Below are 223 nucleotides of genomic sequence, written 5' to 3'. Positions count from 1 at the left end.
AAAATCACAGTATTACTTTTTTTCTATAAGTAACATTATTTAATGCAGGTTGACTTTTTTTGTGTGTGTGGTTTTTTTTTTTGTTGTTGTTTGTTTGTTTTGTTCTGTTTTGTGTTTTTTTGTAGTTTTGTTGGTTTTTTTGTAGATTTTTTATTTTTTTGGTTTTTTTTGGTTGGTTTTTTATTTATTTATTCATTCATTTATTTATTTATTTTATTCCTGC

This window comes from Chaetura pelagica, unplaced genomic scaffold, assembly GCF_000747805.2.
Source record: "Chaetura pelagica isolate M959 unplaced genomic scaffold, ChaPel_1.0 scaffold160, whole genome shotgun sequence".
In the NCBI taxonomy this organism is placed as follows: Eukaryota; Metazoa; Chordata; class Aves; order Apodiformes; family Apodidae; genus Chaetura; species Chaetura pelagica.
The sequence above is the reverse complement of the archived record's forward strand: the minus strand, read 5'-3'. Positions refer to the sequence as shown.